Source organism: Lutra lutra, chromosome 6 (assembly GCF_902655055.1).
Source record: "Lutra lutra chromosome 6, mLutLut1.2, whole genome shotgun sequence".
NCBI classification, from domain to species: domain Eukaryota; kingdom Metazoa; phylum Chordata; class Mammalia; order Carnivora; family Mustelidae; genus Lutra; species Lutra lutra.
This window is the reverse complement of record NC_062283.1, coordinates 121541811-121561904: the sequence shown is the minus strand read 5'-3', so window position 1 is coordinate 121561904 and position 20094 is coordinate 121541811. Positions and strand designations below refer to the sequence as shown.

At 39.7% G+C, this 20094-nt stretch overlaps 1 protein-coding gene across 1 annotated transcript in view; it reads left to right on the top strand.

Annotated features, from left to right (window-relative positions):
- Window positions 1–16553: 16553 nt before the first annotated feature.
- The window catches only part of FBXL4 (F-box and leucine rich repeat protein 4), a 77852-nt gene continuing 74311 nt past the window's right edge, over window positions 16554–20094 (top strand). Inside the window, exon 1 of the mRNA XM_047733672.1 lies at window positions 16554–16696. The gene's annotated coding sequence lies outside the window, so the exon portion shown is untranslated. The remainder of the gene's footprint in view (window positions 16697–20094) is intronic.

The window sequence follows — 20094 nt, the reverse complement described above, 5'->3', positions numbered from 1 at the left end:
GTTGCCATCTATGGAATTTTGGGCTGGATCTTTCAGACCACGAGAAGCCACTGAAGAGTCTTAACCATTCGTGCAATATGATCATATTGCATTTTATAAATATAACTCTGGTAGCAATGGGTTAGAAGGGAGGAAGCATGAAGGCAAAAAAAAAAAAAAAAAAAGAAACCAGTTATGAAGGCAAAGAGTTGAGTTAGGAGGCAGAAGGGACAGATTAAAATAATATTCACAAGGTAAAATGGCAAGTCTTAGAGACCAATTAAATGTAAGGGTAAGGTAAGAGGAGACATTTAGATTGACTTCTTGATCACCCATGGCCTGAATAATTGAGTAAATGATGGTATCATTAGTTAAGGTAGTTTGGAAAAGGAACAGTTGTTGGTGGGAAGATGACAAATTGCTTGACACACACTGAGTGTTCAATGGGTGTTCTGTGGAACATTTGAGAAAAGCTATGTATTTGGGACCCAGCTGCATATACTAAAGTTCAGCAGAGAGAGTTGAGCTGGATGATGAATTTTGACATGATTAGAATATGCTAACCGAAGCAACGAGATGAGTTTACATAGAGAGAGGATTTGGGGGAGAAAGGTAGAGGGCCCACGAACAAATCCCAGGAAACACCAAAGTTTAAAAACCAATTATATTTATTTATTTATTTATATTAAATATTTTTTTATTTATTTGACAGAGAGAGAGAGAGATCACCAGCAGGCAGAGAGGCAGGCAGAGAGGGGGAAGCAGACTCCCTGCTGAGCAGAGAGCCTGATGTGGGGCTCCATTCCAGGACCCTGAGATCATGACCTGCGCCGAAGGCCGAAGCTTAACCCACTAAGCCACCCAGGCGCCCCCCAAACCAATTATATTTAAATAAACATTTTCATTATTCCCTTCCCAAATCAAGTTCTCTTTTCTGATGAACTTCTTTTCAAGTACTCAGGCTCAAACCTTGGGATCAGAGTACTTGCTCTCTTTTTGTGTGCAAGCAATTTTCGGGTCCTATAGAGTCTCTTTCTACCAAGTCTCTTATCTCTGCCCCTTACTCTCCATTCTCCCTGTTCCTGCTATAGACTCCTAGCATCACCCACCTGGCAAGGGTCCTACAGACAGAGAAGCATCTCTTATCTCAGATAATTGAAGCCAATAGCTTATCAGGTCTGTTTCAGCAGGGAATTATAAAAATAATAATACACATACACCTTGTGAACTTATGAACGTATATTCATGCATTCATCTTTTAATGTAGCCAGAGCATTTTCCTGAATTGATCCACTTATTGGTGTTCTGCATTCTTCTTGCTTTTTAAAAAATTTTGAAATAGATTTTATTTATTTATGAGAGAAAGAGAGAGAGAGCAGAAGCAGGGAGACAGACAGAGGGAGAAGCAGACTTCCCACTGAGCAGGGAACCAGACACAAGGCTTGATCCAGGATCCTGGGACCATGATCTGAGCTGAAGGCAGACGCTTAACCGACTGAGTTACCCAGGAGCCCCTACATTGTCCTTCTTCTAAAAACTATATCCACAGTGGGGCACCTGGGTGGCTCAGTGGGTTAAAGCCTCTGCCTTAGACTCGGGCCATGATCCCAGAGTTCTGGGATCAAGCCCCACATAGGGCTCTCTTCTCAGCAGGGAGCCTGCTTCCTCCTCTCTCTCTCTCTCTCTCTCTCTCTCTCTGCCTGCCTCTCTGCTTACTTGTGATCTGTATCTGTCAAATAAATAAATAAAATCTTAAAAAAAAACTATATCCACAGTGTGTAATAATAATGAATAATTAATAATAGTCTTCTTAAATACTTTCTATGTAGCAGGTACTCTTTTATGCGCTTTATTAATTTTAACTCTATTAATCCTCATGCAAACTAAGAGGTAGGCATGAAGACTAACTCTATTTTATAGATAAGGAAATGGAGGCATGCAAAGGTTAATTAAATTACCCAAAGTCACATAGATAGCAATGGTAGAATTGGAACGGGTTTCATTAAATTTTGCTCTATGGGTTCTTAACCACTGTGCAACACTGTGTTGTCTACTCTGAAAGTACAAGACTCACTATAGAATCTTTTCAGATTTTCATTCCCCCCCCCAATCTTTTACCTTTGCTCTACACACCCTTAATTCCACAACAATTATTATACCTTTTTTTAGTCTTTCCCAAAGCAGGTAGTTCAGTTTTCACAGAAACATCAACTCTCTTTCCTTTTACACTTATCATTACTTTTGTCTTAAAATATTCCTTAAATTATGTAATTGCAACTAAGGCTCATAAACACATTTGGAAACAAACATTCTGACTCTTGGTAAGCCAGCAACTCATCTGGAAGGAGTAGGAATACAAGAGAGGGTTGGGATGTGTCTTCCTGGTCCAACATCCAGGATGTCCTGCGAATCAGTCCATGGATTTTGGAGACAGCATTAGAGCTAGGATGAATGAGGTATTTCTGTTAAGAAGAGGTCAGTTAACAGAATTTCTGTTTTATTTTGGTGTGGTCCTGACGGTATAATTTTGCTTTTGTTTGCCTTGCCAGAGGACACATATCTAGAAAAATGTTTCTATGGCTTATGTCAGATAAATTATTGCTTAAGTTTTCTTCTAGGAATTTTATGGTTTCAGGTCTCACATTTAGGTCTTTATCCATTTTGAGGTATTTTTTGTATATGGTGTAAAAGAGTGGTCCAGTTTGTATATGGTTTAAGAGAGTGGTCATTCTTTTGCATGTAGCTGTCCAGTTTTTCCAAAGAAGACATACAGATGGCAGACAGACACATGACAAGTTGTTCAACATCACTCATCACCAGAAAAGTGCAAATCAAAACCACAATGAGGTATTACTTCACACCTATAAGAATGGCTAAAATAAAAAACACAAGAAATAGCATGTGTTGGTAAGGATGGGGAGGAAAAAGAACCTTTATGAACTGGTGGTGGGAAGACAAGCCAGTGCAGCCACCATGGAAAACAGGATCGACATTCCTCAGAAAAGCAAAAATAGAATTACCATATGTTCCCATAATTCCACTACTGGGTATTTACTCAAAGGAAACAAAAACACAAATTTGAAAAGATATATGTACCCCTATGTTTATTGCAGCATTATTTAGCCAAGGTATGGAAGTAAACCAAGTGTCTATCCACAGATAACTGGATAAAGAAGATGTAGTATATATACAAAATGGAATATTACTCAGCTACAAAAAGAATGAAATCTTCCACTTGCAACAATATGGATGGCTCTAGAGAGTATAATAAGTGAAATAAGAAAGAGGAAGACAAATACCATATGATTTCATATGTGGAATTTAAGAAATAAGACTCATATGTGGAATTTAAAAAATAAAACAAACGGTTAAAGAAAAAAGATCTAAAAACAGATTCTTAAATATAGAGAACAAGCTGGTGGTTGTCAGAAGGGAGGTGGGTGGGGAGATGAGTGAAATAGGTGTAGAGGGTTAAGAGTACACTTATCATGATGAGCACTGAGTAATGTGTAGAATTCTTGAATCACTGTATTATACACCAGAAACAATTATAACACTGTAAGTTAATTATACTTGAATAAAAAAAAAGAGAGAGAGAGAGAGAACTTCTGTTTTCTCTGTTTCTAATGTCTTGTCATCCTGCCCAGGTCTTTAAGAATGTGTCATTTTCCTAAATGATTATGTCACTCATGATGCAGCCAAAGAAACCATTTCTGTGCAGCCATTTCTCCACTGCCATAAAACAAAGTCCCAAGTCCAGCATAAAACCTAAATTCTCAGGGTGGCATTTAAAGTTCTCAAGGATTTATCCCAAGCCACCTCTTCAAATACATTTATCTTTCCCATGCTCTGGGATTATTAATCTATGTTGAGTTCGAATTGTGAAAACCCATAATAAACTTTATTAATAATTCTCCTAAGCAGAATCCAGACTTCTTGTTAATCATCTGCCTCTCCCTTCATTTAAGAAACCACAATAGTCACAAAAGATATAAGGGAGGGCAAGAGAGGACAACAGTATTTGTCCTATGAGCTCTCTAGGGCCCTGTGACAGGTTGTATTTTCCAAATATGGTTATGGTGGTATTTCTGGTTTGACACGCTCTTCAGAACCTTGCTTTTCCTCCTCCCAAGAGGCAATGTCTCTGTTTTCTCACCTTGAATTTGGGCAGGAGCTTGACAACCCTTCCACAGGTAAAATAGGACAGAAGTGATCCTATATGACTTGCAAAGCAAGGGCACAGAAGGGACATGTGGCCACATGTGGCTCTGTCTCTTAGGATGCTTGTCATTGAACTCTGCCACCATATTGTGATGAAGTCAAACAAGGTTTTTTGTGGGGAGATCACAATCAAAGCTCAATTGAAGAGGAACTCTCCAGCCAACAGCCGGTGTTAACTGCATAGTATGCAAGAGAATGAGCCCTCTGATGATCCAGGCCTCCGCCTTCAAGCCTTCCAGCTGAGGCCTGACAGTGTGCGGCAGAGGCAAGCTGACATCACTATGTTGTCAAAAACCTGACCCACGGGGGCGCCTGGGTGGCTCAGTGGGTTAAAGCCTCTGCCTTTGGCTCAGGTCATGATCTCAGGGTCCTGGGATCGAGCCCCACATCTGGCTCTCTGCTCAGCAGGGAGCTTGCTTCCTCCCCTCTCTCTCTCTGCCTGCCTCTCTGCCTACTTGTGATCTTTGTCTGTCAAATTAAAAAACAAAACAAAACAAAACAAAAAACAACTGACCCACGGAATCTGTGAACATAATAGCTATTTTCCTCTGTGAGGTTTTAGAATAATTTGTTCTATGTCATAGTAAGTGGAATAGGCCCTTTGGGCAAATATGTAAATAAGTAGTATGTTTAGGGGTTCTCTTCCCAGAATTCTGAGTTAGAAATGGTTGAAGAAACCAACCCATCCATTTCAGGATTATTTGCTCGATGTCTTCCCAAACTCCCAGTCCCCTTTACCACGGGACTTCAACTGGAGTATGAAGTGATTCTTGGTGCCCAGACCTGCGTCTCAGCTGACAGACTCTAAGCCAGTGGCCTCTTAGGCTTTGGCAGCCATCTTGTCTGTGCACCAGGCCTGTCACATGGCTGCCAACATCGTATTATCAGATGGTTCTTTTTTTCTTTTGGGTACTCCCTAGGCCCACATAAATGTTTACAATGTTAGTTAACGCCATCCTCAGTTGTCTTTGGCAATTCAAAGCAGTGAAATTATTGTGTATGTTTTCCCTGGGAAATCACTTTCTGCTTTAGAATTTCTTCACATATCAATCTGTATTCAAAACCAAATTTTCACAGCATTGATGAAAAGGAGGTAAGATTATCACAAAGTACTCTGGGTAGAAAAGAAGTAGGAGATACTTCGATACTCTTTGCAACTCTCTCTCATCACCAATCCCAAAGCACTTCCTGCCTCCTCCCCCCAACCCCCACAAGCTTTTTTTCATGTTGTGCCTTTGCCTGGAAATCCCTCGAATTGTTATCTTTTTAGCTCAGTTAAACATGCCAACTCCTTTAAGCAGCCATGCATAGTGACAATTTTGTCCAACTTTATGTTCACACAGAATTTTGTTTAAAATGCTTTTGAGCTGTCCTCTTGTGATTAAAATATTTGTATACAGGGGTTTGTACACCTACATCGTGAGGTTCTTGTTAGTTTTTATTTCCTCCACACATTTAGCAAAGTGCCTTTCACCTAACAGATTCTCAATATGAGATTATTGAGTTAATTTCTAAATGAAAAGGAATGGCAAAATATTAGAATAAAACTATATTATAATAGTGAAAAGCTTCAGAAACTTAAAACTGATTAGAGCCTCAACTTGAGTCTAGGTCAACTTGAGTCAACTCTGAGTGTGCATGTGTGTACATTTATACATTATACATTATAATATAAATATATGTTATATTTATATATGTACATGTGATGTACATGAGTATTTCATTTCCTTTAGCATTTCTATAAATTACTGTTGTCACAATTTGGGTTTACTTTTTTTTTAAGATTTTATTTATTTATTTGACAGAGAGACAGAGAGAGAGGGAACACAAGCAGGGGGAGTGGGAGAGGGAGAAGCAGTCTTCCCGCTGAGCAGGGAGCCTGATGTGGGCCTTGATCCCAGGAACCTGGGATCATGACCCGAGCCGAAGGCAGCCGTTTAACGACTGAGCCACCCAGGCACCCTTGGGTTTACTTTTGTACATAAACTCAGATAAGACTCTGAGAGACTTACCTGAAAGAACTAAGAGATTTTAGTGATGGCAAACTATCATATATACCTAGTATTTTATCTGTATAGTTAGTGGAAGTGTACCCCTAATTATCCAGTTCTGATTAAGAAATAATAAACCCTACATTGACTGATGTGAAAATTTGAACATGAGAAGTGATAGAAAATATGAGGAGAAGAAACAAGGAAGAAATTTCAGTGTTTAACATAGCTTTTACTTTAAGTTAAAAATGTGCTTGCATATTTCCATTTTAAAATATTTCCTCGATGGATTGAATAGCTTGAACTTTGGATGTGAGATAAACTACATAAAATGATTGTTTAGATGACAAGTACCATGAATGAATTATTTCTTACTAATAATACAATGTACTTCTTCCATTCAAAGATATTAATATTAATCCTTTCATTATGCAAGACTTTTTCCAGCTACAGCATTCCATTTAACATACCCATCTATTTCCATATGAACAGGGATCTGTGCTAATTTTACACTAATTCTTAAGATGAATAATTGAGATATTGGATGCAATGCCTCAAAACTTTGGAGTAACAAGTCCTGAGCCATGAGTTAATCAAGAAAACTATACATAGGTCTTCATTAACATACTAAGAATCAGCCTACCAATAAAGAAATCACTGAACATGCACAGTTAATGGTGTAAAATTCAATCACACTTAACTTAGCCTGAAAAATATCAGTATCTTAATAATTCCTTGTATTTATATAGCCTAGAACCTTTCCTGTGGAGAAAGCAAAGTTCTTTTGCATATCTTCTTTGATTAACCACATTTAAGAGAAGATGCCATTATCCACACTTGACAAAATATCAAAAAGGTGAGGTAACTCAGCCAAGGTCATACTACCAGAGAGAAATCTAAATCAGCTCTAGACGTCTTGGCTGCAATTAGCGCTCTCCTGAAGCTAGAAATAAACAGGGCAAGATATATTCTATACTTGGACACTTCCAACATATGATAAGGTCTCGGTTGGTCTCACCAACCTCTGCCTCCCTCCCAGTGCTGTATGTGATGAATAAGGAAGTGGAAAAAGAGATGAAGGAGGCACCTAATAGGAGTTTTTGATTCTGGAAAAGGAATTAACTGGAAACCAGAGATTTTTCTGTGTGTGCAACTATTGTGAGCTGTGGCTTAGTCATAAAAATTTTATAGCATGGTTCAAAGTTTGCTGTAACATGATCCTTCAGGCACAAAGCACCCATAGCAACATGGACTCCTTTAGAAATGCTAAAGGAAACAGCCTGCCTTGGAGGTGGTTCTGGGGAGCCCCAGGTGCTGGTTAATAATGGGATGGGTAGGAGAAGAAGTCTGAAAGGGAGGTGACATTGACAGAGTTGTTTTAGGCTCTTGACATGACCCTAATTCTTCCTTGGCTCTAATTTTGAGGTTTGGTTGGTACTTGTATCTAGGTAGAGAGTGCCAGATAACAAAGAAAGAAAGATAGAAAAGGAAAAAAAAAAATAGGGAAGGGAAGCATGGACTAGAAGTTAGGGTTGATACTAATTCTGGATCAGAAGATAAAAGCACATCTGTCCTCATTCCTGTGTCATGTCCTATGACACTGGAAGTGAAACCCATTTGCTATCTGGGACTAGATGTTCTTTAGAAATCCTTGTAGTTATATCATTGTCTTCTCCTGCTTAAGTAAAGAGCTTTAAAAAAGTATAGAACGATAAAATTTATTTTCCACATGCTGTATTCTGTTAATTGCCCTCCCTGAATGCATAGAAGTGTGGATTTTTTTTAAGAGATAAGGGAAGTTAAGTCCTACAAAGTCATCTCAACAGCAATAGGTAAAAGGGCAAGATGTCCTCTATTTAGATATGTCAACAGCAAAGCTCACAGAGAACGTGAACTGACTGATTCAACACGTTTCCAGAAGAGGAAGGTATATTAGAGTCCTGAAGAAAACAAGGCTGAGGAAACTTTGCCCATAAATCAGCAATTACTGGTAGTTAGTCAATATCACAGGTTTGATAAAGTGCCAGAGCCCACTAATGGTATGAGAACATTAAGTCTTTGGTCACAAAGTCACAGCAAGACCTTGCTCAGATTTACTTTGGAGCTGTCTGGGCTTGGAGCTGTTGTTGTGAATAACAAATCTGATGTTTTTCTTATGCCCTCATTTCCCTGCTGCACTTGAACGGGGTGAAAACAAAGCCAGAATGGAGCGGAACAGCAGCTGGAGACGTGACACCACTGGTGGAGAACTTTGACGTACAGAAAGTGAAATTGGTCAAGCTCATGCAGTGTTCGCACATGCCAGAATTTTATCCCCCAAACTGTTCTAATATTGGCTGCTGGCTTTCTCAGTTACCTTGCAAGATGGGTTTGCCACAGTCTCCTGAGACTTAAGAGATGCCCACTTATGCCAACACTTCATAGATTTTTCTCTTGTATCTGCCCTATCAGTAAAACAGAAAGGGAATATACATTATTTATCCTTATTCTGAAGGAAATCTAAAACCATCTAAAGGAGTCAACACAAATGTTCAACAAGATTCTATCCATTTACTTTATTCGAGTCACCATTGAAATTGAGGTATTGCTTTGTAACATTAGTAGCTGCTCATGGTAAGCCCTCACAGTTGAGATACAGTACTCCAGAGGGAAATGGCCTAGAGCTTTCTACTGGAAGTGGATCGCAGGGTTCAGCAGCATCTGGATCATCTCAGAGCTTGTGATTAGTTCAAAACTCGGGCTCCACCTATAATGAGAATTACATTTTAACATGATTCCCAGAAGATTCATATGCACATTAAAGGTTTTTTTTTTAATTGGATAAATTGGACATGTAACATTGTGTGAGTTTAAGGTATACAATGTGTTGCTTTGGCTCATTTATATATTGTAATACGATGGCCAGTGTAGCAAAATTTATCCCATTATATAGTTATGGTATAACATTATTATCTATATTCATGATACTGTGCATTGGATCTCTATGGTTTCTTTACTACCTGTTACAAGTTTGTACCCTTGAACACCAGCATTTGAATCCTCCCCACTCCATTCCCTGGTAACCAATATTTGATTTCTTTTTCCCCTACAGGTTTAACTTTTTAAAAAATTCCATATATAAGTGAGATTATACAGTACTTGTCTTTCTCTGTTTTACTCATCTCACTAAGCATTATGTGCTCGAGGCCCTTTCATATTGTCACAAATGAAAAATATCTTCCTTTCTTATGGCTGAGAAATATTCCATTGCACATTAAAGTTTTAGAAGTATTGGCCTATAGAACTTCTACCATTTTTACCTAAATTGTATTTGTCAGGTATTCCATATAAAAGAATGCCTGCTTGGATTCTGTCTGTAGTTGGAGGCACAGACAAAATTGGAATAGAAAAAAAACACCAAGCACAATTTGTATGTGAACTCCAACTCTCAGTCTAAATGAACATCAGTTATTAGTGGAAGAATAAAATACTAATATTGCCCATAGAAATATTAAGGTGGCTCCTTCCAATTTCAAAATATGACCTTCAAAGAAAGTAGATCATAGACTCATCTGAATCTCAAACACTTGTGTTTGTTCTCTGAAGAGGTACTTCTGAGTGATTGCATTAAACTTGTTTTCCAGCTGCACTAAAGGTTATGGAAAAATATTCACTATTAGGGAAATAGGACATACAAATATGAAATTAGCTCAAGACATCTCATCCCATAAGCTAGTCCAACAATACATGAATAGCAATCTACTTAGTAAATAGTAAATAAAGTGCCCAGTTCCATAAAAGATCGATCCCAACTGACCATCGTTAAATCTTGTCTGGCCCATCTCCAAGTTGTTTGTGCTGTCTTGGCAGTCAGAGGCGTTCCCAGGGGGCAGGAGGCCAGGAGGCGGGCGGAAGGAGGAACGCTGCCAGCAGGCCATCCTGGCTTCTCACCCTCCTCTCTTAGTGACTTGCTCTATGCGTCATTTGATTTGGAAGAAAAGACACCTACTCGAAAGCAATCAAATCTCTTGCCATTAAAGGCTGAAATGATAAGCAAGGAAAAAAGTAGCTAGAGGAGAGTATATAATAGAGAGCTTTATCTTCAGTAACATTCTGAGAACGTATTGAAGAAAAGTCAATTTCTTCTCAAAATTTTGGGAACTTTCTACCAATTTATAATGTGGGGGCTGGGGGAGGCAAGTCATTAGTAAATTTATTTTCTATGTTTCTTTTTAAAATGACTTTGAAATAGAGGAATTTTTCCCAGTAAGGGACTGAGGAATAGAACCAAGAAACCCCAAGTAGTTGGAGTATCTCAAAGAATTTTATATATATACATATATATATATATATTTATTTAAGATTTATTTATTTGAGAGAGAGAGAGAGAGCATGAGCAGGGGTGGGGGACTGGCAGAGGGAAAGTAGACTCTCCACTGAGAAGGGAGCCCATTTAACCAACTGAGCCTCAGGTGCTCCTCAAAGAATGATATTTAAAGCTGTACTTTTAGAGAGCTTTCTGCCAGATTACCTTTGCTCTTTCACATAACACCCATGAAAGATGCAGAAATGCTGGACGAAAGAAGTGCATCATCAAAGGGTACCGGGTTCGGGGATGCTTTACTATAACGTTTCAGCAATTATAAAGATTTCATTTTAAATTACACTTAATATATATTTCTTGAGTCATTTGTATTTTCTATATACATTTGATTACTCATATTAACTAGATGGGGAACATATTTATGGCTCAATAACAAAAATAGGATACACTTGTTCGCATTCCAAAGGATTTGGGCTACCTGGAAAATGGTATTTTCATTTTTTTTGTTTTAAATACACAGATTATATTACAGTGGGGAAGGGACGTTCACTGTTGTTAAGGGCACAAATAAATAGGTGAATGATGAATGTTTATCTGAATGATCCAGTCCCCTCGAATCTTCCACTAAGGACTGAATTATATGGAACATTAATATGGAAACTCTCAGGTATTTGTTTTACCTGTATTGACAGAAAACCTGTGCTTTTTTTCTATTGATTGCCATGTCACTCTGTGAATAGACCACAGGGTTCTGTCTAACACACATACACAAGAACTTTTTCAAAAGCATCTTCACTTAAAAAAAGAAAAAGTAAGAAGAAAAGAGATTGTAGCCTTAATTGGTTTTACTTGAGACCCTGCCCATGAGTGTCATTTTTGTGGCTGTGTTTTCCATCCTCCTAGGAGCATAGGCAGGAAGTTACTTCAGGAAGAGGTCTGTTTTGTCCTTTGTATCTAGGTGGTTGTTCTCCTACGTTATTTTCAACCACCGACAATGTGTGTGTGTATGTGTGTGTGTTTTTTTTAAGATTTATCTATTTATTTATTTGAGAGAAAAAGAGAGAGGGAGAGAGAGAGAGTGAGGATAGCAAGCAGGGGGAGGGCCAGAGAGAGAGAGAGAGAGAGAAGCAGATTCCCCGCCAAGCAGGGGATCCAACTCAGGTCTGGATCCCAGGACCCTTGGTTAATGACCTGAGTCAAAGATGCTTAACTGACTGACCCACCAGGCCCCAACCACAGGCAATGTTTTATTTATTTTATTTATTTATTTTTAAAGATTTTATTTACTTATTTGACAGAGATCACAAGTAGGCAGAGAGGTAGGCAGAGAGAGAGGGGGAAGCAGGCTCCCTGCTGAGCAGAGAGCCCAATGTGGGGCTCAATGTGGGGCTCAATCCCAGGACCTCAGGGTCCTGAGTGGAAGGCAGAGGCTTAACCCACTGAGCCACCCAGGTGCCCCCACAGGCAATGTTTTATTAATGCTTAGTTATGATCCAAGCTACAGGAAAAGGAATAAGTAAATGATCCAAGCTACAGGAAGAGGAATAATACAAGACAAAACAGCACAGACATTGTGAGTTTGAAAAGTTTTTATTTTTAAATATATCTTAAAAGTACTTTTAAAAGTATTTCAAGATATCCTTTCTAGGCCTGTGTAAATTCAGTCTAAAATTTTATCAGATTATTTTAAACCAACTTGCTGATTTGTAGTTAGTGTTCACTTATCAAACATAATAGAAGTTCACTGAAACTGCAAATTGGGAGACCTAATTCAAGTCCTGGTTTGCCAGCAACTTGCCCTAAGTCTTTGGAAAAATTACCCAGTCTTTCCAGGCTTTTCTCTCCTCTGGTGACAAATTGAAAGGAATAGACTAGAATGAATATGAAAGTCCTATTCTGAAATTTTGTGCTGGAAAGATTCAATTTCTTATCTTTCACATATTTTAATAAATATTAATAATATTCATGCATTTGCATACTACTTTATAGCTCACAAAGTGCTTTCACATATATGATCTCTTTTAAATCCCTCCAGTGCCTATGAGTTAGGCACATTTCACAGAAGGGAGAACAAGCTCAGAGAAGTTGTAACTTATCCAAGATCACAGAGTTACTTACATAGCAGAGCTGGGTAGACAGGTCTTCCTACTCCCAAGTTCAATTTTCTTCTACTGTATTCAGGGTACTTTAAGGTTATGGTAATAGGACTAGCTAAGTTTCTGTTAAATCAGAAAGTAATGCGGTATTTTTAAGAGTCTCATGCTCTACCGACTGAGCTAGCCGGGCTATAATGCGGTATTTTTAAAAAAGAACCCTCTGGATGTAAAGCCAGAGAACCAGGTGTCATTGAGAGTCTGACAGTATGATTTGGAGAAGTCAATCTTTCCGAGCCTTAGTTTCTCAATCAGTAATACAGGTGTTGGGATTACATGACTTTGGGGTGGACTTTTGGCTTTAAAATGTTATTTTTGTTTCATAGGGCTGTGACTGTTTCTAGGTGAATATCATGGTAGATTAATATTAAAATAAAACGTGTTATAGACCCTAAGAGGTTCAAAAAAAGTGCACCAAGAGATCACTCCTATTGGCTCTTACTCATGCTCTTCGGCCACTGGCATATTAAAAACCTTGGACTAATATTATTGATGGTAAGCCACTTTTCAACAAACTAGTTAAGATTTCACAATGAGGTAAATTATTTTGGCTGAGTTATGCAGAAAATGTACAGAGTTGCAATTTCTGAGAGATCTTGACTTGACAGAAGACTTTACTTGGTAACCAACGATAGGAAACTTAAGGGAGTCATGGTGAAGACATTTTTGGTCCTCTCTGCCGTGTGAGGAGCATACGCTCTCTCCGCCTCCAATATAGTGTCTTATTGTCATGCATATGCCTGAAAGTTTATAATTGGTACACATTTCATTTTAAGATAAAGACAAATCACTTGAAAACAGTGGAGGGTATAATGGTGAGTGTTTTAAGAGTTAGAGACAAAGAAGAGTTTTGACCGTGCTCCTTCTTTGTCCGCCTCCCCATCTGAGTAGAACATTGTAACTTTTGAAGTGAACATAGAATGGATCATAACCAGCTTGCTGAGCTGGTTCTTTATGCACAATTAAGCTTTGTTGGGACTTTCTTTATTTGTAATAGCGCTGTTACAGTGTGGGATGCTATTCAGCTCCAAACAACATTCCATTTAATAACTAGGCATTAGTTCACCCATTAAATCAGCACCATCATTAACTGATAAGTATCACCCTTTTTCCTTGGCCCCACTTGGCTCTTCTGCTCAGTAAATGAAGCATGGCAATGTTATGACACTTGAGATGAGAAGGTTGGAGGGAGGGTAGGTTGAGCAATGATGACCAAAATTGAGTCTAGTCACAGAAATGGAACTTTGCCCTAGTCTTTCCTTTTCCTTACATATAAACTTACACACTTTCCAAGAAGCACTTTAAGTATCTTAAAAAACAAACAAACAAAACAACTAAACCAAAACACTAAACAAAATAAATAATAGCACCAACTGCTATATCTCAACTATTGTATCTATTCACCAAGGAGATGAAAAGGTATGGAGGGGGGCATTCAAAAGATATGCAACAAAACATATGAACAAGAATGTTCATAACAGCATTGTCTATAATAATCAAAACAAAAAACAGCTCAGTGTCCATCAGGAGTAGAATAAATAAGTTACAGTGTATTTATACATTAGAAACTCGAGAAACTACCACTACACTCAACAGCATGAACAGCTCTCACAGACCTAATGTTGAGAGAAAGAAGCCAGACTGGAATGTATGAATCCAACTATGTAAAAGCAAGAACCACTCTGGTATTAGAAGTCAGAGAAATGGTTACCTTTGGTGGGGAGTGAAACATAGAGTTTTAAGAAAACAAGTGTGGGGCTTCTGAGTGCTAGTAATTATCTATGTTTTGATCTAAGTGGTGAATACATGGGTGTGTTTACTTTTCATCAAACTCTACATTCATATTTTGTGTTCTTTTCTGAATATATTTATACCTTAAGGAAAAATTTATTTCAAAATTATTTATTTCAAAAATTAGAAATGAGAAATTTTTTTTAGTTAGACTGGGTCTCAGTGCCCTAAAGGCATCAACTCATAAAAGCAGGCAATCATAAAAGCAGGTTTTATTTACTCATTAATAAATTAATTTAGTTGTAATTCACTTTTGATTTTAGAATAGACTTGGGATTTGCAGAAAAGTCACAGTGGTGGTACAGAAGGTTCTATATACCACTCATCCATTTGCCCCTTATTTGTTAACATCATATATTGTAATAGACACCAACATTAGTATATCACTGCTAACTAAATTCCATTCCTATTTCACTAGTTTTCCCACTAACATCCACTTCACATTTGAGGATCCCATTCAAAATACCATGTTACATTTAGTGGTCCTAACATCCAAGTTCCCATCAGGTCTGTGACAATTTCTCAGTTTTTCTTTATTTGTTTTGTTATATTTTTTCCATTAGCTAGACAGTTTTTTCAGGTATTTTGTAGGTTTTTCCGGGTTTTCTAATGTTTTCTCAAGGTCAGACTGGATTTATGGGTTTTGAGAAAGAAAATTATGAAGTGTCTTCCTCATCACACCATTATCAGGGTGCATGCTATCAACTTGGTTTATCACTGATGATGTTAACTTTCATCTGGCCAATGTAGTGTTTACCAGGTTTCTCCACAATAAAGCTACTTTTTCCTCCCTTCCACATTCTCTGGAAGCAACTCACTAAGGTGCCCACACTCAAGGGAAATTGAAGATTAAGCTTCAAGTCCTTTTTAAAATGTCTAGTTTTGGAGATGCCTGGGTAGCTCAGTCGGTCAAGCATCTGTCTTTCATTCGGGTCATGATCCCAGAATCCTGGGATTGAGCCCCGGATCAGGCTCCCTGCTCAGTGAGGAGCCTGCTTCTCCCTTTCCCTCTGACCCTTACCCCTCTACTTGTGCGCTCTTTCTTTCTCTCTCTCTCTCTCGGTCTCTCAAATTTTTAATCTTAAAAGGAATCTTAAAAAAAACAAACAAACCAACAGGGGCACCTGGGTGGCTCAGAGGGTTAAGCTTCTGCTTTCAGCTCAGGTCATGGTCCCAGGGTCCTGGGATCAAGCCCCGCATTGGACTCCCTGCTCAGTAGGGAGCCTGCTTCTCCCTCTCTCTCTGCCTGGCTTTCTGCCTGCTTGTGATCTCTCTCTGCCAAATAAATAAACAAATAAATAAATTTAAAAAAACCAACAACCAAACTGCTTTAAAATGTGCAGTTTGCATGCAATTTATTTTGCACATTACATTCTTTTTATAAGTATCTAGTTTTGCATACCATTTTTATTGCACATCATGTATCAGTTCAGTTCATATATATAATGTATAAATATTTTTATTATTTTCCTCTTTAGGGGCAACTAGATAACAAGTAATGTGTTAACGTCTCTTCATTATTCAATGTTTTTCCATTTCATTAGAAATCTTGTAATGAGATCAGTATAATGCAAACTTTAAAAAGTTGATATTGTATCTACTGAAAATAAAGTAACTGAGTAAGGGAGACGTGAGAGCATCTGTTTCATGAGGGATCATGGTCACGGTTTCCACACGTGAGGGAAATGAGTTTGCAGGACGGCTTTGTATCTGGGGCAGAAGACGTTTGCAAACTCGGTGAATTACGCCTCTAGAGCACCTAGAATTTATTTCCCACTTTTGCTCTGAGGACCTTATCACCCATAATCCCTATGCATTACCTGACCCACCAACTCTGGACAGCAAAAGCCCTAGCAGGACTACACTACAGATGGCAGGCTGGTGAGAGGAACGGGTTACTCCCGCAGTGGATTTCAACCACTGCCCGCTGGGCAGTAACTGGGCAATTTGTAGGGCACTACTGGAGCTGGGAAGTCAGTAGGAAGCTCCTCCCCTCGGCCTAGGAGAGGGCGGCCCAGACGCCGCGCCGGACTCCGGCGGGAGCGGCGCTCCGCCTCCCCTCTGGCCCCGCCCCCCTCTGGCTCGGCCCCGCCCCTCCTCGCGGTCTTCGCGTGTTCCTTCCGGGTCGCGCTGGGCCGGCCTCGCCGCAGGCGCGCCGCAGCGCGGGACTCTGGGAGCCGCCCCCGCGCCGGCGTCTCCCGGTGCCGCCTGGGTCGGTGGTGAACCCCACGGTGTGCACCTCTCCCGGACCCTGCAGGGTACGGCCCTTCCTTTACTTTTTCCTCCTGCGGGTCTCCGTCTTCCTCCTTCAGCGCTGGGGCGGGGCCGGGCCAGGGCGGAGCGCCGTGTTTGGGGGAGCCTGGGCGCGGGGCAGAGGTTTCCCCACCGGTCGCCCCTCCCCCCGAAGCCCGAGCCGCGCTTTCGGAGCTTGCTGGGCACCTGCGAGCGCCTTACGTGCCTTGGGTGCTGCTTCTCTGCCCCACTCTGCACGGCGTGAAGCGTTGTCCCGGCGTCCACCCTGCCCAGGGTTGTTTACATCGCGCTGTCAGCCGGCCGTGCTGACCCTGCAGTCGCGCGTCGGCCACCTGCCCGCCTGTGTACTTGTTGCTCTTGTGCGTGTTGCCTTGGTTTCCCCTGGCATCGTCGGTGTTTAACTGACCAGGCCCATGTCTTCAGGACTGCAACAGGATACCGGCAGCAACCTTGCTTCTATGTTTAAGGGTGCCCTCAGAGTGTAGTGTTGATGGTGACCATCCCCTTGGCCTCCTTGTCAACCTGCTTACAGTGGGAGTGGTTTTGGATTGCCTTGATGGTTCCCAAATGTTTATTGCCACATAGCCTCGGGATGCAGCCACTAATTGAAATATACGAATAAATAGGAAGTCAAAGTGATACAAACCTGTGGTCAGGCAGTGGCGTTGACCAGATACCGTGTTTGGCGTTTTGCCCTAGAGGATTCAACACCATGTGTGGTGATCTTGTTTGTTCCTATTCGTTTGAGGACACAAGCTGCCTTTACTGCTGCTTCCTGGCGTGCAGTCCTTGGTTTCAGGCACATTTTATCCTTAAAAAGCTCTCTTGATGCCTCTGTAGATCTGTACTATATATTATACCTGTTGGTTAAGTAAAGGGAGATTTTCTTAATACATCAACTATCCAACAGTTCTTTATTCGATACTCAGTTACTGGGGAAAAGAGCACACTTGTCTTCCTAGTGGTAACGTGCATCACTCTGTGGTTAGGCACTCTCTAATTGCTCACTGAATTGGATCCTTCTTTTCATATCTCTTTTGAGTATCAACTTTTTAGACTGTCTCAAATTTTGGCTTTTCTGAATCCTGCAATATCCTGCGTTTCTCTTCTGTTACTTACTTGAAAATCGGGGAGGTCATCTCTATGTAAAATGGTTAATTTCTTCCTTATAATGCTGTGATGGAGCAAGGCAAATATAGTACTGTGTATGTGGCATTTTAAAATATTGTTAGCTACTGCCTCGTCATCATGATTTTCCTGTGATCAACATTCTGTCTTAACTTTGTGTAGCTAACTTTGATGTCCTCTCAGACTTTTTGCCACATGAACTGTAATATATATCCACCTGTTTTCTTTTAGTGCTTTTAATGATCTTAGTCTTCATCCAAAAGTCTTTAACCTACCTGAAGTATATTTTAGTGTGAGAAATGAAGTAAGGTGCTTCCCCCCCACCCAAAATTATTAGCCACTGACCCCATCATCATTTGTTGGATTCTGTTTTTCCCTACCGATAACAAATACTCTATTTATCCAAGGTCCTGATTCTTGTGTATTGTAAGGACATTTTCTGAACTGCTCATCAGTGATCTCTGGCTTCTTGTGCTGATACCATGCTGCTTTTCTTACTCTAGCTTTATAATGTGTTGAATGTCTATTGATTCAAACAGTGTCTGGTGTGTCGTAGACCACTAAACCCCACTTAATGGGGTTAAATTGATTTCCTTACCCCCTTCTATTTTTCTGTTTATTTTAAAAGATTTTATTTATTTATTTATTTAGAGAGAATGTGAGCAGTGGGGAGGGGCAGAGGGAGGAGGAGAGGAAGGTTCAAGCAGACTCTGCAATGAGCACAGAGCTGAACCTGCAGAGCAGGGCCTCTGTCCCCAAACCCTGAGATCATGACCTGCGCCAAAATCAAGAGTAGAATGCTCAACCGACTAAGCCACCCAGGTGTCCTTACCACTCGCCTCCTCCCGCCCCTTTAAAGTTTCTTGTCTATTCTTGAAATTATTATTTTTTCTAGCTAACCTATTTCATGGTGTGTTGATTCATTAACCATTGCTAAATAAATCCCTTCTCTTGGTACCTCAGAACCTGCCATGTAGAGTTGCTCTTCAGAGTTGTACGTAGAAAAGCAGCTTTTCAAAATCTGCACGCCCTTTAACTTTGGATTGTGTTATTAGTAAGTGTAGTGTGTTTTTCCTCAGCTATGACTCAGGACTTTCTGTACCTTGTTTCAGTAGCTCTGAGGGATAAGTGCCCATAGAAGTGACACCCAGGACAGCCCCTTGTCCATTTCTACTTTACCATTGCAACTGGATGTCTTAAATGTAATGAATTTTCAAGTGCTGCCATAACAGATGCTTAGAAACTTTATTAGATTATAAAATAAATATCTGCATTCTTCAAAAAAAATGTCAAGTAATAACAGAAGTAGCCAAAGGAGAAAATGAAAGTGTTGTGTGCCCACTTGGTCTATAACCCCATTTCCCAGGGATCACCATTAATCATTTGTTCTTCCAGACACTAAAAATACATGTATATCAGTGTACATCAGTGTATATTTGTTTCATAAATGGCAGTGTACTGTATAGAATTTTCTATAACTTCCAGTTAGTAATAATTGATGAACATCTTTCTGTGACAGAGCATGTAATACTATCTTTTGAAAGTCTTTCTGGTATTTCAGTGAGAAATAACCTAAAATTTATTTAACTGATTCCTTGTTGATATTTAAGCTGTTTCAGATTTATTTCTATTGCAGAATAGAAATTTAAGCTATTTCAAATTTATTTCTGTTACAGAATAGAAATTTATTTCTGTTATTCATTTTGTATGTGTATATTAGCAATTTGTTTATTTCCTTGGTGTAAATGCTTAGACAAGCAATTGCTTGGTCAAAGGCTACCTACATTTTAAATTAGGATAGATTGTGCCATATTGCTCTTGAACAGGTGTTGGAAGAGTCAATTTATACACTGTAAGAATGCTGCTGCTGCCATATCATTGCCGTGGATTGCCACAGATCTGGAGATTTACCCTACTAGCAAGGCAACAGTTTCATGTATACTGGCAAAAGACATGAGACTTCAGGGCCAGAGACAAGGCACAGCAACAACAGTAGCCAGAGTATCATCATTTTCTTGTGCTGCTTCCTTGAACCCCATTTCCTGCTGGGTGATGTGGTAAGGATGAGATGACTCAAGCACACACAGTAGATTACAGGACAGGAACCCTGAGTTTAGGGAACCCGAATCTTCCATAATGGGCTGCAAATAAACTCACCTAAACTTTGTCCTAGGGAGAGGCATTATATTTATTATGCTGGATAATAAACAAACCTGTCCTCTTCAAAGGGAAACCTCACTTTATCTACCATGGATGTTTGCTAAATATAGACCTC